The 27109-nt window shown below is 48.0% G+C and overlaps 1 protein-coding gene across 17 annotated transcripts in view; it reads right to left on the bottom strand.

Moving 5' to 3' along the window:
- Positions 1–27109, bottom strand: part of RREB1 (ras responsive element binding protein 1) — a 180139-nt gene that overhangs the window by 101896 nt on the left and 51134 nt on the right. For 2 of the 17 annotated variants that reach the window (XM_033408063.2, XM_033408061.2), the window contains exon 2: positions 2028–2058. The exons of 12 other annotated variants lie outside the window; for them this stretch is intronic. The gene's annotated coding sequence lies outside the window, so the exon portion shown is untranslated. Of the gene's footprint in view, positions 1–2027; positions 2059–4924; positions 5646–7835; positions 7985–27109 lie in introns of those variants that run through there. 3 more of the 17 variants (XM_049693767.1, XM_033408069.2, XM_033408068.2) reach the window with 3 other exon arrangements.

A 27109-nucleotide genomic window follows, 5' to 3' on the forward strand; every position in this document is an offset into this window, starting at 1 on the left:
CCAGATAGAGGGTCTTCTCTAGCCCCTGCTTTAAAAACTCCATGACAGGACTTCCCTGGTGGCACCGTGGTTAAGCATCCGCCTGCCAATGCAGGGGACATGGGTTCGATCCCTGGTCCGGGAAGATCCCACATGCCGTGGAGCAATGAGCCCATACGCCACAACTACTGAGTCTGCGCTCTAGAGCCTGTGTGTGGCAACTACTGAACCTGAGAGCCACAACTACTGAAGCCCACGCGCCTAGAGCCTGTGCTCCGCAACAAGGGAAGCCACCGCAATGAGAAGCCTGCGCACCACAGCAAAGAGGAGCCCCCGCGCGCCACAACTAGAGAAAGCCCGCGCGCAGCAACGAAGACCCAACGCAGCCAAACAAAACAACCTCCGTGACATTCTGTGTATTATTTCAATTAAAAATATGAAAGAACAATTCACATTAGGAATACAGAAAAACGACCCTCGTACCCTCGTGATGGTATTTGGACACCATTTGAACCTGTTAATGCATCACTTTTTTTTCCTGCAAATCTGGTCAAAATAAATAATATTTTGGTATGTACCTGGACCCACCGGAATTCTGATTCTAATGCTTCACGTTAGCTCATAAAGCAGCTGCACATCACTGAGGAGAGTTGTGGGGGAAGTATCGAGACGTTATAAGACTCCTGGGTGTACATCACTATGAAGTATCTTTCTAACTTGCCCACCTCCTTAAGCAGAGCATGGTGAATCAACACATGATTAACTAACCTTCCTGGGCGATGACTCAGGATCACTACAATGAACAACTATTACACAAGGTGCCTACGGAAGCTAGTGTCATAACCCTCCCGCTTCAGTTCTGCTCCTATGCCACATGGGCCTCAGTCAGCCATGCTTTTTTTTTTTTTACTGAAATTTGTATTCCGGAGACGCACTGAGAGCATGTGGAGGATATACATGCAGTTGTAAGAACCAACAAAGAAGGCCCCTCTGTTCGTGCTGTCTGTGCTCTCCTGTCTTGTCCCCGGACATCCCTTCTTGCTGCTCTCAGTGCGTCTCCTTCTGATGGCTCTTCTCCACCCTCAACCACCAACTTTGGCCTCTAATTTCTTGTGGACTGGAAAATGGGAGACGAGGTGGTCAGGGCCGTATCTACAGTGAGAATAAATAGTGGTAAAGTGTGGGCCCAAAGGACCATCACGAACCAAGGGTAAGAGTGTCGGCACTGGACCTCCTCCGCCTGCCCGGCTTCCGAAAGCTTTAGCTTGCAGTCCCCCTCCGCCACCCCGCTGGTTCTCCCTCACGCCCAGGCTAAAGATTCTGGACCTCAGAATGCCAAATAAGTGACCTCCACAGAAGTGATATATTACTTTTGAGTCAACTGAATACTAGCTAAGCAACTGCTGTTTCCATAACTGGTAATTGGTACTCTGGCAGTACCCAGTGTCTTACTCTGAACATTACCAAGCATTGTTAATAGCCTGAAATGAAAACACAGCGCCTAAAAAAATATTTTAATTTTTTTTCCTGGACTCACTGATATTTTTAAGGAAGTTTTAACTTTGTACTACTTGGAACAATTCAATTATATAAGCTAAAGGAGTAAAGTTCTAAAAAAGATACGATAAAGAGCGTAATGAATGTGTTTCAGAGACTTCAGTAAATGAGAAAGCCGTCACTCTGTTCTTCTACTGCATTAGGAACTTCTCAAACAAAGAGGCTTGATGGAGGCAGACAGAAAGGGGCTTATCAGCTTAAGAAACGGGAAGGATGGTACAATTAACTGTCACACGGTCAGATATAATTCACTCTGACGAGGCCAATGAAAGACAACAAGGCAGTGAAGGTCCCCATCTTGTCTCTTTACATAATACCCAAACACCCCAGAGTGGCAAACCACCTTTTCTTTAAGGGCTATCAGTACATGTGGCCTGAGAAGAAAAGCAATAGCCTTTGGAGGGAGGGGGGAAGGAAGGAAAAGAAAAGAAGAGCAGGAAAGGGAAGAAGTCTCTTATCTGAACCGCAAATGCCTCGGGCAGCTCACTCACTCCAAGCTGAGGTGCTGTATCCTAGGTATTCCTGGGGAAAAAGAAAAAAAAACAAAAAACAACTGCATTTCTTTCTCAGTACAGTCTCCTTTCCGCTCCACAGACCCAGCCCTGCCAAGGGGAAAACGGCTGCGCTCAGCTCTGCGGACTCCGAGCTGATGCTCTGCCCTGGCAAGGCGAAGGTGAAGTGTTGTAAACGCATGAGGACGGCTCGGGAAGGATGCGGCGGAGGAAACGCGAAAGCAACTTCTCCACCGGTCACCGACAGTACAGGCTACGGGGCAGAGCTCACCCTCACAGGGTTAAAAGATGCTCCAAAACAAGCAGTTGAGAACCCCGGGGACCATAAAATGCGAAACGCGTGTGGTGTGAGAGATACTAAGAAAAACAAGGGTTCTATTCTAAAACAGATGTACAAAGAGAATTCAGTCTCTCCTCACGTGAGGATACAGTTTCTTGAGTTTTCACAGTGCCAGACAGACTAGGATCAGAAACATGCTTCAAACAGTGTAAAGATGGAAAGAAAAAAAGCCTCCTGCCTCCTCCCTCCAAAAAAGAAAAAAGAAAGTAGCGACACACCAGAAATAGCCTGAGCCTGCTTCTAAGCACGGGGCTCTGCATCAGGAGAGGCTCCCCTGCAGCGTGTGTTGTAGTGAGCTCCAGCATGACTATATATGGTATGTTTACGGAGGGATTAGACACAAACACCACGCAGAACTTACGTCAGACCAGAGCTGGCTTTTACAGAGCTCAGTTTCTCCAAGTTGACGGCCACAAGACATCCCTAAGTCCCAGCAAACTGCAGACGCTTTACAAAGCAACATCTCATGACTTAGGGGCACTTGGAGCGCAAGGACTCCCCCGCGCTGCCCTCCACACCCCCACCCCGACCTCACCGCCTCCTCTCCACCCCCACCCACCTCCCCCCCTACCCCCCATGCAGGCCGTCCACCCTGCAGTCCCGCAGAGGCATAAATGCACACTCAAGAATGTCTCTGTTGAATGGGGCCTATGTTACATGACTAAGGGCACAGACATGGATTTCTACAGAAACAGCTGGCAAGGCTGAGGCCTCTTGCACAGGCTCCTCATTGCCACAAAGTATTTTCATCACATCAAATGTCCTGCCAGAGAGAGGGAGAGCCAGACACTGAAGTGGGGAGGGGGCGGGGGAGCAGGGGATAATGTGAAGATGTCTGAAAGTCCTGGGAGAGGAGCAGGGGAATAGAGGAGGTCAGAGGGGGAGAGCGGGAGGGCCAGAGAGAGGGAGAGGGACAGAGGAGGGGGACAGAGAGAGAGGGAGAGGGCCAGAGGAGAGGGAGAGGGCCAGAGGAGAGGGCCAGAGAGAGAGGGCCAGAGGAGAGGGCCAGAGAGAGAGGGACAGAGGAGAGGGACAGAGGAGAGGGAGAGGGCCAGATGAGACGGCCAGAGAGAGAGGGCCAGAGGAGAGGGCCAGAGAGAGAGGGAGAGGGACAGAGAGACAGGGAGGGAGAGGGCCAGAGGAGAGGGCCAGAGGAGAGGGAGAGGGCAAGAGAGAGAGGGAGAGGGACAGAGAGACAGGGAGGGAGAGGGCCAGAGGAGAGGGCCAGAGGAGAGGGAGAGGGCAAGAGAGAGAGGGAGAGGGCCAGAGGAGAGGGACAGAGAGAGAGGGAGAGGGACAGAGAGAGAGGGACAGAGAGAGAGGGAGAGGGCCAGAGAGAGGGGGAGGGAGAGGGCCAGAGGAGAGGGCCAGAGGAGAGGGAGAGGGCAAGAGAGAGAGGGAGAGGGCCAGAGGAGAGGGCCAGAGAGAGAGGGCCAGAGGAGAGGGCCAGAGAGAGAGGGAGAGGGCCAGAGAGACAGGGAGGGAGAGGGCCAGAGGAGAGGGACAGAGAGAGAGGGAGGGACAGAGGGAGGGAGAGGAGGAGAGCAGGAGAAGGGGGAGGCTTCATCACTGCTTTAACAGTCTTGCCCAACCTGTTCTGCGGTGCGCTCTGTTAACTCCTTTCTGGCAAATGGATGCGCACAGCAGCCCTTTCTTTCTTCTTCTTTCCCCCACAGCCAGGCTGCAACTGAAGGCAGACTTGCAGAGAAAAGTCCCAGAGAAAAAGGCTAAACCCATTCCTGACTGGACTCAAACCCATAATTTGTATCCTGCAGCAGGAGACCTTCACTGCCAGCTCCCAGGGCGTCTTCTCCACCAACTTCCCAGGCCTCTCCATCTCTTAACTCTCCTCCTCCCCTCGGAAATATGGAAATCGAGGTTGGGTCCTGAACACAGTTAAGTGGAGGTAAGGGTGAGGGAGGCCCAGTTTTTACCCTCCAGAACAAAGCACTACGGGAGAAGGAAGCAAAAGGTGGTTTTTCTTCTTGCTGTTTTTTGCTTGATATTAGGCATTTACGGGGTTAACAGACAGCCTGCAGACCAGAAATTTACCTGCTTAGCAACAGAAGCATCAACTAAGCCACACTGGTTGTTTTGACACAGGAAAAGCAGTTTCTACCTGGTGAAAATACCTGGTGATGTTTCAGTTGCCATTTTAAGCAACACACATATTAATCACATGAGAAGGGCAGTCAAGAAACCACGGTTAAAGGGAGAAAAAGACCAAAGAGAGTTTACCCAGCTTAAAGGGGGAGATCAAAACCAAGCATGAAAACGCTGGACCGAGTAAGGAAAACATGCTCTACAAGTTAACAGCAGACTCCAAGGTAGAACACTGCTCTTGAAAACCCTGAAACCGGGGCTCACTTGCCCCCTAACTTGTTTGCAGCTGCTTAGTCTTTACGTCGACCTTAAGGACTCTTCAGGTAGTAGGAGACAATGCTCACAAAAAGACAGATTTTCCCCCTCTGAATGGTGAGAGGAAAAGGAAGGCATGAATCTCACAAACGATTACACTTTCTTCCTTTAAACATACCTGTATGTCTCAAAATTCAAGTGCAACCCGGGGCCTCCATGTCTTCTTTTAAAGACAAGTGAATACAATCCTTGAAACCTAAATATCTACTTTAAAATTCAACTACAGAGAGCTTCTTCATTTTCAGCAAATGGCTGTTTCATTTTTGGAAACTCCAGGATGCCAGGGTTTGTAGAGTTGGTTGCTGTAGGATGTTTACTGCTGTTTTAACAGAAATGTGTCTCCTTAGCCATAGCAAGGCCTAAAAGCAATTAGGACTAACAATTTGGTCCAGTTGTTGAATATGTAAAGCACAGTATAAAAATATGTTAATACATCCTTTCACCTAAAATGCAATTAAATAAAACGTAAAGGAGGAATAACGCCAATGCATGCATACATAACACATAAATAATTACAAGGCCAAAGAATGAGAGAAACAAAACAGAAGTGAAATTCTGAACACTACTGGTATCATTTGGGGATGGAACCCCGTTTCAAGAAACAATGATAAACAGTCATTTCTAATGATAATATTCAAATATTCTAGAAAACCACATTGTACTTGTAACGGCTTCCCTTAAAATCTAAACTGAAGATACTGGATGACAAAGAGATTTTGTGTAAAGCTTAGGAGATATAATGATCTAGGAAAAAACCCAACTTTCTAACTTCGACCCAGTTTAAAATAAAATTTCAAAGGCACATGGTTCTACAATATTGTAAAAAAAAGAGAGAGAGAGAGAGAGAGAGAAAGCTCATATGCAAAAACCAAGCCACAAAACTAATCTCTTCCTTTAATAAAGTAAAATACTTGCACTTATTCAGAACCTCTATACTAACAGTTAGAGCAAATTAAGCCTTATTTCTGAAACTTATATTTGAAAAATGTAAGCTGGGTCAAAGAAACTAGTGTGGACAAAATGGTGGTATTTAAAGCAAAAATCTGGCCTATGCAGAAGCAATGAAGAAGAAAAAAAAGGAAAAGGGAAAAAAAAGGCCGCAGTGATGCACTCTGGTCGCAGCCAGAGTGGGCTGCAAGGCCAGTTGTATCTAACAGTTGTGCACGGGACGACAAATGGTGCATTCATAAGCTGCGAGAGCAGAGGCTGTTCAGAGGCTGTAAAGTCTGCACTCGAAATGATGAGCGTCCGACTCTCCTGTTGTTTCACAGTCAAGGAGTGCAAAAAAAGATGGATTCAGTTAGAGGCACAGGCTGTCCCTTCAGCTGTGGCAAAATGGTGAGCAAGAGGGTCTAGATAAAGAGGCCCAAGTACCATTTACCCTCTTCTAACAAGAGCTGGGCCCGATGATAACTGAGTAAACACCTCTACAGAAGATAACACGGCAAGAGCGGTGGGGGGGTGGCGGAGGCCCGGCAGAAACCAGAACGGAACGACATCTTCTCCAGCCCTTTCTAAAGAAATTATTCAGCATCCCTAAATCCACAGCCACCGACCAAGGGATTAAACGTCAGTAGCTTTATTACCTGTGTGTGACCTTACCTCTCCGTGGCCTTAACAAAAGAAACATCTGGTCCCAGTTATTCGGCATCCCTGATAATTCTGTCAAAGCGCCGATTTCTTAAAAAATTAATTAGTGGCATTTACACCTGCCAGTGCAGACGGCCTATCAGGGGTCTAGCACAGGTACCACACTATCTCGCTGAAAAGGAAACTCAGGGTTGCAACAGACAAGCATCGGATAGGAGAATTTCAAGGTTTGTGTCATTTCCTAACTCTATTAAAAAAAAAAAAAAAATCCCAGTGGCTCAAATGTATTTATTTGTCTCATCAGACATAAATGTACAAGTAACCTGTTTATAAATACAATTTTGAAAGCTGATTATTAGGGTTGTTCATTAAAATCACCCTGGAAGCTTTTTCGAACGGACGAGGCCCAGCCTCACAACAGACCTACTGAACCTGAATCCCCTGGTCTTAAGAATCACTGGCTGCTGCAGCCCAGCGAAGAGTGATCACCCAAGAAGGCACACCAAAAACGAGACAAGTCAGGGCACAGGGCTCACCGGAAGTGCTCTAGGTACTGAGCTGCTCCTGGGGACGGACGAGGGCCCCGGGTGGGTGAACCAGCCTCATGATGGCACAGGGGTGCAGGCAGGGACCACCCGCACGCCCCGGTGCTAGCTCCGGGCAGGCCTGCGGGGACACAGGGCACACTGGGCAGGGCCCTGGTGGCAGGCGGCCTTCAGGCCCCAGGAGCAAGGCCCAGCGATCCCACAGGCCCTGCCGTCCCCCCACCGGGTCGGGGGCGGGGGGGGGGGTATGAAGCGCAGAACGTGGAGCCGGCGCCCGGCGCAATGGGCTCATCGCTACTACGACCACGTGGACCACGGAGGAGCCCGGGGACAGAGGCCCGCGGTCTGCCGCCGCCGCCGCCACTGCTGCGACAGGAGGGGGTGGGGATTTAAAACCTGAGGCCACGGTGGCTTGTTTGGTTCCGTGGTGCCCCTCGGCCTCCATCCGCAGAACGCGGGTCACATGGGAAAGAGGCAACAGCCGCCCAACACTGCGGAAGAGGACAGAAAGGACCCGACGCCGCGCTGCCCCGGGCGTCCCGTCCCACAGAAGCTGCCCCTGTCCTTCCTCCTCCACTCATGCCTCCCCCAGTCGGGCTGCATCCCCTCTTCGTCCTCTTCATCCCCGGCCGCCTCCGCCTCCTCCTCCAAAAGGCTCTGCGGACACACTTTCAGCCACACGCTGTTCTCATTAAAACGGCCATCAGGTAAGCCAAACCTTTTAACGTGGACTCCTTCTGGGCAACAACTACAAGACGCGAGTGGGCACGCTCACGCCCATGCAAAACTTCGGGAAACTTAAGTGGTCACAGGCTAAATGGCCTCAAGCGAACACCAGGGGGAAAAACATGAGGGAGCACTTCATTCGGGGCGCACATGTGTTCAAATCTCTACCTGAGAGGAACCCATTTCTAAACAACGAACTCAACTACTAGACGGGCTCTTCGAAGGCCTCCGGCCGCCCACGAGGTTGCCGCCTGGCCGCCGCGGCCCCAGGAGAGCGCGTCAAGGTTTTCGTGGAAGCGACGCCGACGCTGCCCACGGGAAGGCGGCCTAGCCCCGCCCCCGTCCCGCCCCTGTCCGCCCCCGCCGGCCGGCCGGCCAATCGGCGCCCGCCTCCCTGACTGACGGCCCCGCCGCCCGCTCACGGGGCGGCCCCGCGCGGGCGCCGAGGTGGGCGGACGGCGCGGAGGCCCGGGTTGTACCAGCGCCCCGCGACCCCGCCGTCCGGCCGTCGACCGCCCGCTTCCCACAGGCCGCCGCGGCGGGACGGGCACGGGCGAGTCCCGGGATGACGGCCGCCGCGCGCTCTGCTGTGCGAACGCACTTCAGCTTAGACGGTCCCAGTGCACGAAGGCTCCGCGGCCGGAGGAGGGCCGGCTGCCCGGCGGCCCGGCCGCCTTCCGCGGCGTCCTCCCAGGCCCCTCCCTGGCCCGGCCGCCGGGAGCCCAGAACCGAAATCCATACAGACAGCCTCGATTCGGTCGGTGCCTCCCTCCGGGAAGGAGACACGACCCTCGGGCGCGCTCCGCAGCCCCACCCTCCGTGTCTGCCACGGATGCCTAGGGGGCAGCCTGCAATGAAGGGCAGGAAGAGGGTAGTTCTTACTGTCTCTGTAGTTTTTAAAACGTGCAGATCCTTTTCACTGAAAAGAAGCACAAGTCACATTCCTATTTTCGGAAAGAAGACACAGGGGAAAGTTTTAGAATATTACATGATTTCCGAGACGAGAACGTTTACTCTATATTTGGCGATATTTCATCTAGCAGGCTTCACTGTGCTAACTCCGGAAATGAAATTAGTGCTCAGAGGGCAATCCCAAACAATCTCTGAGAAAGGAAAAAAAAGGAAATCCCTGTAATATCAGATCGTCAGAATAATCACGATATATGTTATATATAGTACTTCTTTGGGGGGACCTTGAGAACTTTTCATCCTAGAAGGCAGTCCTGAAAAAAATTTTTCTTAAGGAAAGGAAAGAATAAACAGTGTTTTAAAATCACTTGTCTTGCCATTCAGAGGGAGCATCTGAAGAAATCTCTTTTAACCCCAGGACAGAGAAAGGCCAGACCAAGTGTCCTTGTCTTAGGCCCACAAAACCATAGAGAGGATATTGAAAGTGTGAAACTTGACCCTAAATTCTCAATAATTAAAAAAAAATTCAACATCCATGTGACCTTGGACTCTCTCATTTTCATCTGTCTCTTGCAGTACACTCTCTTTGCTAGCCATTCAGTACACTGCAAGCCCTGATAAAAGTAGTTAATGTTTACTGAAACCTGGGCATGAACTGTACTAAACCTGATAGGAGTGAAAAGGCAAAGTTCTGTTAACAGCATCCATGCACAATAAAAAAAAATTTTTTTTAATTAAAAAAGAGGGGGTGGAGGACCAGGAAAAGAGGAAACTTTTTTTCTTCTTTCTAATTTGAACTTAAAAATCTCTCACTGATGAATACATCAATTATACATCCCCCAAAGAGGCTTCTTATCTTTGTTGTTATCTTTCTGGAAAATTTTCAACACAAATATAGTTCGATCATTTAAGATTTTTCTTAATTTATAGACCTTAAGACTGAAACCAATCTGTTTATATCTCTTGTTCTCTGACTTTTTTGGAAGGCCCAGGTACTTGATCAGTAACCAGTTTTAATGATACTACTCTCAAACTTTATTCATTTGAATAGCCGCTTACAAGTTACAGCTAAAGAACTGTAGTTCATGCAAAAATAAATTTAACATTTCAATGGATATCATCTAAAATATTTTTTCTTCCCTTGACTTTTTACTTTTTCAAATGTAATAACAGTTAATTTCAGTCTGATCAGATCTTTTAGTCTAACATTTCTTATACCATTACTTTCACTCTAAGTATATTGTTGTGTATCGGAACTTACTGATATTTTTAACTTACTGATAATCTATCTTTTCCTCCCATTTCCACACTATCCCTTTTTCTCCCATTACCTCAGTTAAAATAATATTTCAACTTACACACACACACACACACACACACACACACACACACACACACACAGACTGTATCCTGAACAGGATGCTCTCAGGTGTTTAAAGCCAACTTTCTCTCTCCCCATCCCCCCTTGCTTAAAGGGCAGCAATAGAACCAGTCACCTTGGAAACAAACATCACCCAGTGTTTGCAGAACAAACAATGGTACCTTTTCAGCCAGTACCAGGCAGGCAGGCCAAGGGGCAGCCCAGCAATTCTGGGCCATACAGGAGTGTTAACATATTGCATTCACTCAGTGCACGAAAAAGTAGTTCAGTACTGAAAATGAAGCGTTTGAACCTCTCAAACGTGTGAACCTTTGGCTAGAAACCACAGTCAAAGCCAGGGAGGTTGAAAAGTCCAATAAGGCTACCCATAAGAAATCTTTTCATTATTTTTGGAATTGTTTTTACATACCTCATGAATAAGGTAAATTACACTCTTGTCACTGAAAATTACCTTCTCTGGCGACTAGGAAGAAGTTGCTTAAGATCTTAAAAAAAAAAAAAAAAAAAGCATGTTTTATCTAATTACTTCTACAAAACCATCATGTCATTTTTTAAAATGTGCTACTAAATATTGGTTCCTAAAACATGTATATTGCTTGGCACCTAAACCCTCATGAATTTCTAGTACTGATAAAGAAATCTGACTTTAAGCTAGAAAATTAATTATCAATTTTTTAAACAGTGCCAAACATACATGAATCTATAAGGGCCCTAGATAATAACTCACCACTTTTTGACCTTGGATAACAACAATTACTAAACTGTCATTTATTAAAGACTTACAAGGGCTAATAATCATTTGGGGTAGCTCAAGTGTGAGAGGAGATTCTGTTGTTATGGTTTTTAAAAAGCTCAACTGGATAGTTCATTTAAAAGAACACACACAAGTGTTCTTCAGGTCCTTCAGAATGAAATTTTTAAATGTTAAATGTAATTAACAATTTCCTCCTTATTCTGGGTGTGTGCCGAAGTTTTCCTTCCCACCAATTAAAAGAGAAGGCTGGGCGCAACTGAATTATTTGGACAGGAGTTTGATGTCAGTTAAATACCACAGTAACTGGCATTTTCTGTCACCTCCAGACTGAGGGACAAACGCCTAATTAACATGGACCAACGTGCAGCTTAAACTGGAAAAGTGCCTGTCCTTTTTCTTTCTTTTCTTTTTTCTCAGATTTAGGTCTTTAACATCCTTGAGTTAAAGTGCACAATGCTATCTGACTGAGGTGTAAAAGTCTAATTAACTAATAACGCTTTTTTTGCAGCGCAGTAAATCAGTTAACATTATTAATCTTCCTGACTGGGCCTGAGGGAGGGAGGGAGCCTTTTGAAAGGGAGCTGAACGATTAGACTGGATGCCCTTGAAAATGAAAAGGAACCCTGCGAGCGATGACTGATAATCCTAAAAAACGACTGAGAAATACTATAAAATACCACCGCTGGGCGTAGCACCAGGCCATCCTCTGAAAACTGCAGCCGCGGCTCCAGGGCAGGGAGAGGAAGAGGAGGAGGCTTCTCCCATCCTTTCCTTCCAGGACCACAGAGAGCAGAACTGGAGCCTTGCACTCCCTTCTCGGATACTGCACCTTTCCAAATCATTGCTTTTTTAGCAGACCAAACAAAAAGTACCACCTAGAGCAGCTTGGGTACACGAGTCCCACACTTTGGCCAGTTCGGGCTAGTTTCAGTTTATCAGGAAAACAACTAACTTAGCACTTGGCTGCTTAGCTTTTAGCTGCCTTGTTTTACTGCCTATTCAATACTCCAAAAATGTGCATGCGTGTCATACTCATGTTAGCAAACCATGAATGTATCGCATGAATGCCAGCCTCTGAAGAGGAAAAGCCAACAGCCAGACAACAACTTCCGAACCATAGCCTGGTCTGTACCGAAACAATGGCAGTGACTGCCGTCCACCTGTCCACCCTCTGCTCTGGATTCCCCCTCCCTGCACCCCGTTCCAGAAGGCGGCTCCTTCCCCCGGGGCCCAGGGGACAGGGGAGGCAGCCTCCCAGGCCTTCTCTGGAAAGCCAGGGACAGGAAGAGTCAGCACTGAGCTGAGCTTTGGGGAAGGACTCCCAGTGCCAAGCCACTCCTGTCCCCAGACCCAGAGGCAGCCACACGCAGCTTCCTCCACGTTCTCAAAGAACATCTCAAAGAGGCAGAATTAGGAAGAAAAAGAAGGAGGCCCAGGTGCCGGGGTGGCTTTACCTTCTCCCCTCCTCAGTACTTCTATTAAGTTTCTGTTTCACTGTCCCCTCTCCTACAGAGTATGTGAAGTGATGCACACCTCTTAATGAAATTCTGTGGGAAACACAACAGATCTGATGAACAATGTGCCTTTTACAAGCCACCTGATAATAAAGCACTCTTGAAGGCATCAAGGTTCAGAACTCAATCCATTTTGAACTAACATATTTATGCTCTAATAGATTTAAATATCTTTAGAGAGTGTTAGTCATTACTTTGTGCACCATTATGCCTAAAAATCATCTTTTCTCCTGTTCCAAAAGGAAGGTAAGTTCAGAGAAAACTTTACTTACGTATTCCTAAGTTTAGTATGTACTCATAACCCCCTCGTCAAATAACATCTCTTACAAAAAGCTGGGTTATTTACTATTATCTCCATGTTGCCTAGTCACTGGGACCAGCCACCGAAGGGGGAAAACCCCAGCTGATTAAAAAATTCTTCAAGATAAACTAAACTAAAATCCTTAAGGAAGAATGTATAACTCACTTCTATTTTCTTCAAAAAGATAATTACTAACGTCCATAAAACAGAGGCAAGAGAAGGCACTGAAAGACTCCCCTTGCAAATCAAACCTCTCTTAGAATCAGAATTGTGAAACTGCTTTGGAATTCTTGAAATGATGGTTGGAGGGTTTTTGCCCCTGGAAACCTTTGTGAGGTCATCATCCATCAAAAGTGACCATCGCCCTCCGTGGACACCTGGGAGCCTCATCGTGGGTGAGTGCTGGTCCCACCGTACGGATGGCCACAGCCCTGGAACTGAGGTCAGCTGACTGTAATCACACTCTCACCAGGACCACTTCATGGAAGTAATTCTTCCACATCAGGCCCAGCTGACATGGGCTTACTGTGCACCCTGTTTTGCTAAGAAACGGTTGAAGATTTTCTAAAGCAACTTGGAAAGGCTATAGAAGCTTGAAATAAAGGTGACATTCAACATTTCTTGAAAATACAGACACCACATAAAACTTAAGCAAAATACCTGCTCCCAGCCCTGACTCCTTAAAAAGGTGAACCCTGGGATGATTGTCCTTCATCAGATAATACAGAGACATCAGAAATGAGGCGGCTTCTTCTGCCACCCATATCTTGGGGGACTAAGCAGTGCAAGAACTTTTTTCTCACAGCCCAAGACTAGTGTTATATGAGGCATCACTGTTGAATAACAATTACTAAGAGAAAAAAACAGGACTACAGGAGAATGAAGATAAGGTTTTTGAGGAAGGTCACACTCCACTGGCAGGTCTTTTGGCTGCTGCCTTGCCATAAAGCAGCTTTTAGGATGCTTAGAATTTCTCTAGTTTTATGGTACTTTTCCTTTATATAAAAAGACAATAGCTTCTAGCCTTACAAAGATTTTTCTGTTTGCTTTCACGGATTAAAAAGAAAGAAAATGCAGCCTGGGGGTATCATTATGTCACCTCCCAAGAATATGATAAAAGAGATACTTCCCATTTTACAGATGGAAAAACCCGAGGCACAGGGTGTAACATCTTTCCATTAACCATAATCAGGGCTGGGCTTGGGTTTGGGACCTTAAGTCTTCTAGCTGACAAATCCAGCCCCTCTCTGTAGCAGATCATATGAAATTCTTGAAAAGGACCAAGGGAGATAGTTCGTCAGGTGTGTTGAAATGTCCCTGACTCAATTCGCTTCTCCAACAACGTTCCTTCCTCTGAAATGATGAGGAAAGTGAGGTGGGGTGGGCCCCTCTGGAAACGTCAGCAGTGAGCAGTTGGCAACAAACTGCACCTTCCTAACTTGTCATTTAATGGCCCTCGGACCCTCCGCCTACACAGCTGTCCCTGGAGTTAGAGAATCCCGCTTGCCCTGCAGAAGGGGTCTGATTGCTGTCTTCCTCACATTAGACCTTAGAGTGATTCACAGGTAGGCTCTATCTTCCTGAGGGCAGGGGCCTCCTAGGGGCTATTTCAGAAGCTCCGCCCATCAAGCATCGACCAGTCTCGTAAATCATACACATATATGTACTATTACTGGGCAAGTGTATGAAGATGCTGTTGTAATTAATACAGAAAAATTCCACTGAAAGTGTTATTTTTAAGAACTTTTTGTTAGAGCTTCCCAACAGAGTCTAAAAATATACCTAAAATTATGTTTGCCCCAGAAACATTTTTTTACATTAAAAGAGGTCCTTATATTAGAAAAGACTGGGAATAACTGCACTAAAACGTCCAAATTACATGGCACTGATTGAAGCAAAACATCCAATTAAAAATAAAACTACAGGTACGTAACATATCCCGTCAGCCATTAACATTCACCCCGGTGTCCTATACAAGATGGAAAACACCTTCTTCTCAAGAGAACTTGACCTTTTAGAAGGACTCTTTGAACTGCTCAATTTGCTTTTCACCAGTGATTCTTGTTTGTTTGGAGCAATAGGATGGCAGGTCACAGGCTAATCAAAAAATAAATACGTTTTGTCAGTTCAGCATTTTCCTCTTTAGAATAAATCAATTTCCGATTACCTATTCATAATTTACAGTAAAAATTTTAACCTTAGATTGGCTTCATTTAACATAGGACCAGTAAGTGCCCAGGGAACGCAAAATAATCAAAACATTAACCTCTGACCCCCCCTCCTCAAATTATGCCACATCAAAATAAAGTGATTTTCATGGCAAAGAACATTTGAATACAACAGAAAATACTTATCCCATTAAATTTTTAATAGGTATGGTATAATTTAAAGGCACGTACAAAACTGGGCTTTTTATTGTCTACAAATGTAAAAAATCTCAGTTTTTGTAATAAGCGTATGTATCCACAGGAAGCAGATATACAACAAGGTGATCTATGACTCATGAAAGTAAGTAATTTTAGTTTCTTATGTGCTTTACTAGCTTTCTCTTCCTTTAGAATTTTTCTATGATGAATACGAGTTAAATGTGCAAAAAAAAAAAATCTAATGGGAAAAACCTTTCTTAATACTTAGGGTTGTTGACACAGTCCGCTTACTAACATCCTTGGCAAAAGAATAATGGTGGCTCCCCCCTCCCCCGCCCCACCCAATACAAAACACCAGGCATCTGGGCGTGGCAGGGTTGCTGACACTGAAGAGAACTGACCACGTAAGACGGAGGTTCCTGCAGCCCTGCCCCTGCATCTCACCAGGCCTGATGTTCCTCACCTGTAAACTAAGGGGTGGAAGAACACAGTCTGGACGAGGACCCCGAGGCCCCTTCCAGTACAATGTTCTCACTGGAAACCAAGAAGATGAACATACAGCTTCATCAAAATCTTGCTAGTCGGGCTTCCCTGGTGGCACAGTGGTTAAGAACCCGCCTGCCAATGCAGGGGACACGGGTTCGAGCCCTGGTCCGGGAAGATCCCACATGCCGCGGAACCACTAAGCCCATGCGCCACAACTACTGAGCCTGTGCGCTAGAGCCCGTGAGCCACAACAAGAGAAGCCACCGCGATGAGAAGCACGTGCACAGCAATGAACAGTAGTAGCCCCTGCTCGCCGCAACTAGAGAAAGGCCTGTGAGCAGCAACGAAGACCCAGTGCAGCCAAAAATAAATAAATTAATTAAAAAAAAAAAATCTTGCTAGTCGTGACACCACTTGCCCAGGGTAGCTTTAAACTGATTTCACCAACTTTACCAACTTCAAACGCTTCATAGACATCACAGCCAAGAGAGCAATGTTGGATGAATAAAAAAACACTTTTAAAAAGTTTCGGTGGCCAGCACATTTTTGGCGGGGCTAATCGGTATGGCAACCCTGCCCCAAAGGAAGGCAAACATAGACAAGAGGCTTGAAACCACCAAGGCAATGCCACTCATCGAATGCTGGCGTGGTGCCAAACACTGGTAAGTATTTATAGTGTTTTATATCATGTCCTCCAATCCCATGACATAGATCTGATTACTCCTGAAATTTTACGTGTGTGAAAAAGGTCTGCTGAGGGCTTCCCTGGTAGCGCAGTGGATAAGAATCCGCCTGCCAAAGCAGGGGACACGGGTTCGAGCCCTGGTCCGGGAAGATCCTACGTGCCGCAGAGCAACTAAGCCCGTGCGCCACAACTACTGAGCCTGCACTCTAGAGCCCGCGAGCCACAACTACTGAGCCCGCATGTCACAACTACTGAGCCCGCGTGCCGCAACTACTGAAGCCCGTGCACCCCACAGCCTGTGCTCTGCAACAAGAGAAGCCACCGCAGTGAGAAGCCTGCACACCGCAACGAAGAGCAGCCCCCGCTCGCCGCGACTAGTGAAAGACCGTGCACAGCTACGAAGACCCAACGTAGCCAAAAATAAAATTAAATAAAAAATAAAAAAATAAAGGTCTGCTGCAAAAACAAGAGATCTGAGGTGTGAGGTATTTGTGCCTGTGTGCCAAGTCACCCAACTGCTCTGTTGGAGTTGCCTTCACTAGGATGGGGCAAAATGACCCGCTCACTCCAGTCATTCCTTTATTCAATACTGACTGAGCACCCAGGCTGGGCCAGGCACTGGGCTAGGTGCCTGCGATCCTGCATGAACAGAGGGAAAAAGGAGCAAAAAGCCCTCATGGAGCTTACACTCCGCTAAGAGGAAAACAGATCATAATGCCTAGATCAGACTGGGTGCTTGACAAACGCCCCCATCTTTAGAAATGGGAAAAGCATCAGAAAACAAATCCAAAAGAAGACATCAGCTCTAAGCCAGCCCCAAGCTAGAAAAGTTTTTCTTAATCAACAAATACACCAGCTTGGGCTCAAAGTCCTTATACTAGAGTGGCCTCAGGCAAGTTATTTAAACTCTCTAAACCTCGGCTTCCCCATCTGTAAGATGGAGATAACAACGACCTCAGAAGGTCGATGCAAAGGTGAAATGCGACAAAGCACAGAAAGTGGAGGGCACAGTGCCTCCTGTACCTTAAGGGTACCAGGTATGATTAGGAGCGTCTTCCAAACCTGCAAAATGGGGACAACAACACTTGTTGGCTTGGTGCGCTTGCTGTGAGGACTGTGAAAATAACGCACGGAAAGCATTTACAAAGACCGCGTGTGATGGTACGTATTTGCTTCTTTAAAATGCCAGTGACACCAATGAATGGGGAGGTGGCCACAATGGCATCGCCAGGCTAGAGCTCAAGAGAAAAGAGCTGGGGTGGGGGTGGGGGGCACACCGGGGGGAGGGGTGGTGGTTAGGAGCCTCAGAAGGGCGTTTTGCTTCCAGCACAGGTGCTGAGTATGTCCCAGACCTCCCCTTGCCCCAAATTAGGGCAGGCGAGGGCACCTTTTGGGCTGTGGCAGTTACCACAACGGAAAGCCAAAGACTTGGAAAACTGGATGCGAGGGAAGGGTCGGCAGTCTGGGCTCAGGCCCCACCCTCGGCTGTAACACCTGGACCAGGGCACGTACTCACTCACATCTCAGGACGCACATGCGCCAGGAAAGCCTTTCCACCCTGGTTTCAGTAAAGCCAGGGTTAACGGATAAACCAATATGGCGACATTATGAATGTGATCCAGGATCAGTAAGCCAGGGTTAACGGATAAACCAATATGGCGACATTATGAACGTGATCCAGGATCAGTAAGCCGGGGTTAACGGATAAACCAATATGGCGACATTATGAACGTGATCCAGGATTCCAGTGGACAAGTCCCCAAAAGAGATAAGCCAGAACATAGAGGTCTGAACCCAAAGAAGTCTATGGCTGTAAAGAAAGGAAGTCCCCCTCCTGTGTGTGTACATCACTCAGTGGGCTCTGGGCGCTTCAGCGATCTGACTGCTGCTTGGTTCACCCTGTACCAGCTGATGGGGATGCGCCCTCTGCCTCGGGCCAGAAATCAACAGTGAAGGAACCCCAGCAGCCCCGCGAGGTACAACCGTGGCCCCGCTGCCCCTCCCGAGGACATTTCCAAAGCCTCATCAGGCCACCTGTCACTTCTCTGCTCAAAACCTTCGGACTCCCTCTCAGGGACGGAGGACAGCTCCAACTCTGCCCCACCCCCATGGCACCCCAGGGAGCCCTGCAATGCCAGCACCTTCCAGTATGCGGTCCTCAACCCCAAACTACACCTCCAAACCCAGCCTGCCCCTTCCCGCTGGGATCGCAGCCTTCCCACGGGTGCACGGCTCGGGGGCCACACTGCACTGCACCCTTTCACGACGTAAACTCCCAAAGGCAAGAACCACCATGCTCCCCCATGCCTAAACCTAGTATCCTAAACGTAGAGGCACTCAAGCAATGTGTTATGCTCAAATCCGCACCAACTATTAAAGAATCAAGACAAGCGAAATCAAGCTTCAGAGCTGCTCGGCTGGGAACTCTCCAGGTACCACGGTGTCATGAGGTCCCATGTAACCAAAGAACGTCCTTCAGACTGTGGATATGGCCTAAAGCTTCCTGGTAGTCTGACACTGGCTGCGTGATCTCAGAAAAAGTGAATTTCTCTAAGCCTCAGTTTCCTGTCTTTAAAAAGAGGAGGTCATACCTATGCCCCATCCATGGGGTAACACATGCAAGCACTCCACACAAGCCTCTGGGCCCGAGTGGGGCTTTCCTTCCCCAGTGAGTCCACCCTGTGCTCTGCAACAAGAGATGCCACCGCAGTGAGAAGCCCGCGCACGGCAACGAAGGAAGGTTCCTTCCTTCACAGACAGAAGGAACCCACTCAGCACTTTGAGACACTCCCCCTCCCCCCTGACTCCCAGCCTGATCCCTCAACCCCACCCCAGCTCATAGCATCCCACCTCCTCCCGCACGATTCCAGCTCCCGGGAGAGAACTCGGTAAGAAACAAAACGAAACGAGAGGTTGCCAACAGTTCATAAAATCGTTAACACATAAACATCAGTTTTAGGTGATGAAATTATTAACTTTAAGGTATGTGTTCCGTCCAACCTGCTCACTCTGCAGGGGCCTTCCCACATTTTTCACAGCCCTCTCAGCAAGGTCCCTCAGTCCCTGAGTACAGGCCTTGAAATGTATAAAGTCACACATATTAAAAATGGATCTGTCCTCCCTAGAGGAAAAGGCAGTGTGTCCCTCCACCATAATTAATAAACCACGAGCGTCTCTGGGGCCTGCTATCTACCTTCACCACCCGCATCTCTGCGGGCACAGAGCGCCTTTCCTGGCCGACCTCACCCGTAGAAGATGGAATCCCAGCAGAGGACTGGGAACACGGGAGGACAGATAGAGCATCACCTGGGCGAGGGCAGATGCTACCCAGGTGAGCAGAACAGGCACAAATCCACTCCACTCGAGGCAGCTTCGCCTTTGTGAGCTGATTCTTCTCCCACCTGCGGCTTCCAGAAACCTTCATCCACAGGCTCGTCAAGACTGCACACTAGCTCACCCTCCCAGCCCGCATTCGCTGCCGGCTGTCAAACTGAATAAGTAGCTCCCCCGACTCCCAGCATCCTTCCTCAGTATTTTCGAGGGTACAGAAATGAGTCTGTCTCTAATTCCCTAGCTGATGAGCTTAAGTAAGTACCAAGGAGTAAAACACAACCAAGGAAGTTTAAACATTGTTGAACTGAATTCTCTCTGCTGAAAATAAAGGTCCCACCTCTCAATGATCACTGAACACCACTTCAGACGGCAGCCCACATCTCCTGGGCTGAAAAAAATCTCTTGGAAAAAACGGGAAGAAATATTCGGTTCCATATGGCATCAACGTCCAAGTTCATTCTGCTGGACGGGTCTCCTCTATGGCCTGATTTTTCTAAAGGTTTAGCAGCGTTCTCTCCGGGGCAGAGCTGTTCACACCACGGCCTGGCTTCAAAGCACTTCCTGGCTCACAACTGCCTCCACAACTGGCCATCTACACTGCCAGAGACACATCTCAACACTCCTTCCACCCCAACGCTGCACAGCACCCCAACCGTACTCTCTTGGTCTCACCCCACTGCTTACCCATCCTGTCCCCAAAGAAGCCTCGTGGTATCATCCTCCAGGGCCTGTACTTATACTGCTCTTCACCTAGAACCTCATTTTCCCTTTCCTACACGCTTCTCCACATGGCCAGCCCTTCACATCTGAGAACATCATCACTACCTCTTTTCCCGACGGCTTCCCACTGCCAGGTCCTCCGTGTGTCCTGGTGTCTCTGCCGGTTGTGACGCACTGGTGAGTGTCAGGGCTGGACCACGTCTTACGCATCCTTGCCTCCCTGGAGCCTAGTGCCTGGGGGAGGTATCGAGAAGCATTCCAATGCAGGAAAGCTGATGGGATTCCAGTCACGAGAAAGAAAAAGCCCGGGATGCTGGTCTCCAACCCAGACGTCTTTCACTCCTCTTCTGCTGGAGCCATCAAACTGCCACGAGCAAAATAACAACGGTACTAATAACGGTGGTAGGAGCTGGTAGCACACAAGGCTGAAATTTTCTATTTGTAACTAAATTTCAAAACAATCCTCCTCCACAGACCCACCGGAAACAGGAAACAGACCATCAGGCGCTCGGCGCAATTCAAGACCTGCTGGTTCCACAACTTGCTCGGGGGCTCCCACAAAAGGGTAGGAAGGGTGCACAACTGGACACCCTCACCCCAGAAACGTTCCACGGGAGACAGGGCATCCTCCGTCACTGTCCTCCACTCCATGTAGCTCCTACTGCTTAAAAAGCAAAGCAAACAAACAAAACACCTCCTAGAGACTATCTCCGCTGAATATGGACAAATTCAAACATTAGGTTAGTAATTAGATCAATTCAATTGTTGCCCCTACATCCCTGGTAACACAGACCACTGGGCCTCTTAGATGGCTGATCCTGCCCCCAGTACTAACTCTGAGGCAAAATCTTGATGTTATATATTAAATAAAATGATAATAGCCTATAATAACAGCAAACAAGTGACCTGTTTTCCAGGCATTGGCCCTCCAGAAACCCAAGGCAACCCTCACCCCCAGATGCTCAGAGCTTACAGCGTCCTGGCTTTTCCCAAAGTGGCCAACACACCATCCTTACTTTGAAACGGAGCTCAAGCACTTTTAGTGAGGTTAACAGTGGGTGTCTGCAAGAAAGAAGTTAAGGGGCAGGCGTGCGCCCCCCCACCCACCACACAGAAGACGAGCAGAAGCCTCCAATGCTGGCCCAACCTCTCCGCTCCCTGGAGCCTCTCATGGGAACTTAGGGAAAACTGTCCCCCAGCGGGATGTTCAGGGCCTCTCCCGACTCTCTGCAGGGTCTCCCGGGCCCCGGGTGCTCTGGGGCAGCCATTCCCGCTGCCTGATTTGTCAGCCAACCGCACCTCCCCTCCCACTTGATCTTCCACAGAATTGACGGTCTAACTCGCTTTGTCAAATACCAGATAGAAGGACCTATTTCACGGGTTAAGTTTTAATCTACTTCCAGAAGCCAGCGGCCCTGTCGCACACGTGTCCCTGTCTTTCCCCTTGCTGTGTACCGCAGGGTTCTGCACACAGCAGGTCTTCAGGGGATATTTATTTGGTGACTATGTCACGTCATTGTGAAAGGAAGTTGAGCAGGGGCCACCAGCACAGGCTGTGGGGTCGGGCTGCACTGCATGATGCCTACTAGCTGGCTGCCTCGCTGGGTCTCAGTTTCCTCCTCTGAATAACGGGGATAATCACTGTACCTACATCACAGGGGCAAAGAGCTGTTGTGAGGAATGAATGAGATGACCCACGTCAAGAATTCAGGACAAGGGCTTCCCTGGTAGTGCAGCGGTTGGGAGTTCACCTGCCGATGCAGGCGACATGGGTTCGAGCCCTGGTCCGGGAAGATCCCACATGCCACGGAGCGACTGAGCCCGTGCATCAGAACTACTGAGCCCGCGATCTAGAGCCCGTGCTCTGCAACAAGAGAAGCCACGGCAATGAGAAGCCCGCATGCAGCAACGAACACCCAACGCAACCAAAAATAAAAAACAAATAAATCAAATAAATTTATTTAAAAAAAAAAGAATTCAGGACAAGGACATAACTGGTACGCGCTCGATAACCTTAGTTCACATTACTGCTTCCTCCACCACTCTTGTGCTGACAGTTCTTCCTGATGAAAAGCCTAACAATCTTAAGAGGGTGAAACGGGGCAATAACTTGAGTTTTGTTGTTTTTTTTTGCGGTACGCGCGCCTCTCACCGTTGTGGCCTCTCCCGTTGCGGAGCACAGGCTCCGGACGCGCAGGCTCAGCGGCCATGGCTCACGGGCCCAGCTGCTCCGCGGCATGTGGGATCCTCCCGGACCGGGGCACGAACCCGCGTCCCCTGCATCGGCAGGCGGACTCTCCACCACTGCGCCACCAGGGAAGCCCCCTAACTTGAGATTTTTGACTTAAGAGTCATATATGGATGAAGTCTAACACGGGCAGAAAAGAAACTGAAAAGACAACATCTGGTTTATCTGATATAAAGCGAATACAGGTGGGCTTTGACTAGGGGTGCTTTTCATCAAGGGCAGCCTGTAATTCAAAGGTCTGCTGACCGGATTTAATTGCACGCTCGGTAGAGTCGTTTATCATATGAATAACCAGGTCATGGTTTCTGCTGCTTGCGGCTGGATTTCTGTGTCTTCCCTTTTCTGCAGATACAGGTGGCAGCAGGAGCAACCTGACTTCCCAGAGACAAGCCGACCAAAGGAGCCCTCCCCGAATTCCATCTGCCATAGAGATAAAACAGTGAAATAAAGCTGCCAGGCCACTTTGGCTACGTTCTCGAAGTGTAATCATTTGACCATCCCCAAGCCCTTCAAGAACCAACACCAGGGATTGAATATACAACCGTTGAAAGAAAAAAATTACCCGACAGATAGCGGGAGTTGTCACCACTATCTAGCAGTTAGGGTGGGTTATCTGAAAGTGAGCTTATATAATATACACCTTTGTCACCACAAACTGGCTACTGAACATACTACCCACACCAATTCTGGACGCTCACTACAAGGCCATCCCTAGTAAGCTATTTTTGCAACAAACGTATTAGATCTCCAAGTCCACGCTTCTGCTTGGGTCACGGTGAGGTGAGGGACTGCATTGTATGCATTGTACCTGAAGGTTTAAATTTTCCAAAAAGATGCGTAAACCCAGTTTCTCGAGTTCCCTTCCCACCATCCCCTCACCAAGCTGTTTCAGCTAGAAAGAAGCCGAGGGGCAAGGTCCCTGTTGAGCGTTTTTCCCCTCATCAGCTCATCTTATCAAATGTAGGGCTGGAATAAAGCGTGCCATCTGTTACAAATGGGATGTGAGGCTGAGGTGATGTGGGAACATCCGTGCTTTTTCAACAAAAGATGTTAAATCATACTCTCCCCAAGGTGGGCAGCGCTCTCTGGGGGCCAGTGGTCGGGTTACCCGAGTCAGGACTGATCCCATATAAAAAGAGAAGCGGAATTCCCTGGTGGCGCAGTGGTTGGGAGTCCGCCTGCCAATGCAGGGGACGCGGGTTCGTGCCCCGGTCCGGGAACATCCCACATGCCGCGGAGCGGCTGGGCCTGTGAGCCATGGCCGCTGAGCCTGCGCGTCCGGAGCCTGTGCTCCGCAACGGGAGAGGCCACGACAGTGAGAGGCCCGCGTACCGCAAAAAAAAAAAAAAAAAAAAAAAGAAGCGTCTGGGGAGCAGGCTGGGGCTCACCTGAAGTTTTGATGAGTCATTTGTATGACGTCAGAGAAAAGCTTTACCTAAATCCGGGAGCACTGCTAATGCTTTCTTGCAAGACGATTTAAGGAAGGTGTCCCAGCTCACGAGGACAAGCGAGGCAGGACCTCTCCAACCCCCTCCATGAAGCAGGAATTCCAGTACAGGAGGAAGTAAGGAGGGTGGCACTCCCCAATGGACTCTCCGGGGATCAGATTGCACAAGGCAGCCGGCCTGCGCTCCAGCTCCAAGTTTTTACCAACTCAGCGGAAAACACGCCACTTTCTAGCTCATTCCACAAAGATTTTGTTTGCCTTGAGAAAAAAAAAGTTAATTAACGCAGTAAAAACCCAAGGACTGCCTTGGGGCAATGGGGAGCAGGTCGGCCATCACCAGAGATGTTCAACCACAGGCTGGACCGTGGCTCGGTGGAGACCATCCCCGTGGAAGGATGAAATCTCTCCCTTTGGCACCCAAAGGAGATACACAGCACATTTTGTTTACTGAAGGAACTTTGTTTTCACACAGATTACTGGTCAAGCAAAACACTGTTGTCGTTGTAAGACATTCAGAGCATCAGTGAACACTGAGAAACTAAGAAATAAGTTGGAAAATCAGGTCAGGAGAGGAGTTCTGACCCTCTTAAGCAGAAGGCGGGGGCAATTCTGAGAGTCCTACCTCCGTTCTTACCCCGGAGCCTCTGCCCCTGAGCCCCAGGCTCACAAGTCAAAGAGATAAAGCATCACTAAAACAAACAGAAACTTAAATACGCTTAAGGTTTTAGTTGTATGCCTCATCTGAAAACCATTCAGAAGCTCCGGCCATCGGCCATCGAGGAGAACTCTTCCATGTTCCTTTTGGCCTCAGGAAATTTAAAGGAGAGAAAGAAAGAAAGAAAGGAGGGGCGGGGAGGGGAGAAGGAAGCCGTAAGTAAGAACCTAATTTCTGTTTCTCACTTTTATAGAAGTCCTTTGCATGCATTATCCATGCCAGGAATAGTATGTTTTGACCAATGAAAGCGGTACAAGTAGAGAAAATGCTGATAAAATTCACAAACATAACTTCTTCGAAGGGCAGGGAACGTACCTGGTTCACAAACCTTGCTTTATCCCGTGATCTGATCTCAGAGAAAGGCACCGCCAGCCACCAGCCACGGAAGCCTGAGACCTGGAAATCATCGGGCCCATCCTCCATCCCAACCCCCAGCCAGCCTCAAATCCTTCCTCTGGCCTCCATCTCTGTCAAACCCACCCAGGCTCCCCACCTCCACTGCCACCCACCCTGAGCCACCACTGCTTTTCAAAAGTTGTGCAAAACCAACCTTCTCAACGATCTTGCAAACAGAAGGTAAACAGTTGCTTCCTTCTACTCTAGTTTATTCTCCACCCTGGGCAGGAGTGATCTTTAAAAACGCAAATCTCATCATGCCAGTCCTTGGCCTAACACCCTGCAAGGCTTCCCAGAGTTCTCAAGGGAAAACTCCAAATACCTGTGAGCTACAAGGAGCCCATCCACCTTGCCATGCGTGTCACCCGCCTGGGTCTCTTCTTCCTCCACACTGATCTTCTCCAACCTCAGGGCCACAGCACCAGCTGCTTGCGCTCCAACTCTCCTTCTCTTCATGTTGTAGCTCAGGGGCCACTCTGGGGGCATGCCCCCTCCCCCAGCATCCTCCTCCCCTCCCCCACAGTGCATGTCACATGCTCTTGTCATACTTAACACCCAGCACAGATGGAAACGACTTAGTGGTCCTGTGTCTCTTTCCATGTCTGGGAAGCTAGCAACTGTCTCTCTTTCTCATACTAGTACCCTTGGTGTTTATCACTGCCATCCCATCGTTGAAATTCAAATTTGTTGAATAAATAAAAATCTATAAATAAAGATCTATAAGTGGTTTAAAAAAAAAAAAAGAAAACCCCACTATGAGGTTTTCAAATTTGGGGGTGGAAAAGTGCCTGTTTTCCAAAGGGAGACTGAATCTGATACTGAATCCAACTGGATACAGTATTTTAGAAAAAGGGGGTTGTAAAGCTTTACTAAGCTCTCAAACAACAAATGGTTTTCAGAAACATTATTTTCATGATTTAAAAACAAACTTAATTTAGAGACGTGCAAGTTGAGCCTCCTTTAAATTATACTTGGTTTAAATTTTTAAGTAGGACAGTTTGATCCAATATAAGTTTAACTTACCAAGTCGTGAAAACCTGTTTGAGATGCTTACTAACCAATTTTATATAACTGTCCCTCAAAACAATTAAAAGCCCTAAAGTGGAGGAGAAAATGGTTTTTTTTAAAAAATCGGTTTTTCACATCAGAGAGGAACATATACAAGCCTCCTTAGAAATAAGATGAAGTTGGAATTATTATATTTGAATGTATCTGCCAAATCTGAGCCTAAACTCTAGTTATCAGGTAAGCACGTCAAGGAATATTTAAAGGTAGCAATAATGTACTTTTTTTTTTTTTGCGGTATGCGGGCCTCTCACTCTTGTGGCCTCTCCCGTTTCAGAACACAGGCTCCGGACGCGCAGGCTCAGCAGCCATGGCTCACGGGCCCAGCCGCTCCGCGGCATGTGGGATCTTCCCAGACCGGGGCACGAACCCGTGTCCCCTGCATCGGCAGGCGGACTCTCAACCACTGCGCCACCAGGGAAGCCCACAATAATGTACTTTTAATCAACTAGGATTTTACCTCGTATAAAGGATACCAAGACCTTCCAATTTAAAAAGAAAAAAAATGGTAATTCCTTATTCGAAAAGGAAACCTATCCACATAGTTACAAACACAAAGGTATAAACGGATCCATAAGCGAAACGCCTCTCTCTCACCCCATCCTTATGGTATCTCCCCTATTTCCGAAGACACAGGTACCTCTTTTAGAAGAAAGTTAAGAAAAGATTTTGCGATGATTTTGTGTATTCAGGGTTTTTTTGGGTTTTTTTTAACTATGAAGTCTCAGCGTAAAGGAACCTCCCCTAAAACAGTGAAAATGATTCTTTCTGTAAATACGATCTATATACTCAACTTCCACCACCTACAAACATATATTGCGCGCGCACACACAAATAAAGCAAGATCTGTACCCTGTAGGTTTCTGGTTTGCACTTTATTTTAAATCCAAGGAGTTACAGAAAAAAAAGAAAAGTTAAATTATACACGGACCAACACTCCTATTAACTCACACCACTAATGAAACAAAAATCTAACTAAGCAGAGAAAGTGGGCCCACACACTGGAGTTCAGAAATGATTCTGGTCTTTGATCTGTGTGCCTATCTCTCCTATTTAATATAAACTTCAAACCAAGAGCCATGAAAAGTGGTTATAATTAGTAAGGGCCCCAGTGTGACAGCT

This window comes from Orcinus orca, chromosome 10 (genome assembly GCF_937001465.1).
Source record: "Orcinus orca chromosome 10, mOrcOrc1.1, whole genome shotgun sequence".
NCBI classification, from domain to species: domain Eukaryota; kingdom Metazoa; phylum Chordata; class Mammalia; order Artiodactyla; family Delphinidae; genus Orcinus; species Orcinus orca.